The sequence below is a fragment of the Plasmopara halstedii genome (genome assembly GCF_900000015.1).
Source record: "Plasmopara halstedii genome assembly, contig: Scaffold_444, whole genome shotgun sequence".
NCBI lineage: Eukaryota > Oomycota > Peronosporomycetes > Peronosporales > Peronosporaceae > Plasmopara > Plasmopara halstedii.
Genome location: NW_020187364.1, coordinates 290,688 through 291,102, shown reverse-complemented (window position 1 = coordinate 291,102; position 415 = coordinate 290,688).

The window sequence follows — 415 nt, the reverse complement described above, 5'->3', positions numbered from 1 at the left end:
ATGGCACATTGCAAACCAGTCCGGACGCCACAAGATCCCGGCCTCAAGTTGACCAAGTGGATACGCATTCATGATGAGCGGCGGCGTTATCAGCTGGCGAACAAGAAACAGCGCACGGTGGTTTTGTCGTGAACTGAAGCTAAATACATGGCGCTTTCAGAAGCAGCGCAAGAAGCAGTTTGGCTGAAGACATTTTTGTGCGAACTTGGTGAAATGGAACCTGGCGTAACAGTCAAGGTTTATGAAGACAACCAAGGATCCATTGCGCTAGCCAAGAATCCAGAGTTTCACAAGCGCACAAGACACATCGACATTCGCTACTATTTTGTTCGCGAGAAGGTTGAATACGGCCAAGTTATTCTCGAGTACATCCCGATGCTGGACATGCTGACAGACATCATGACCGAGCCGATCT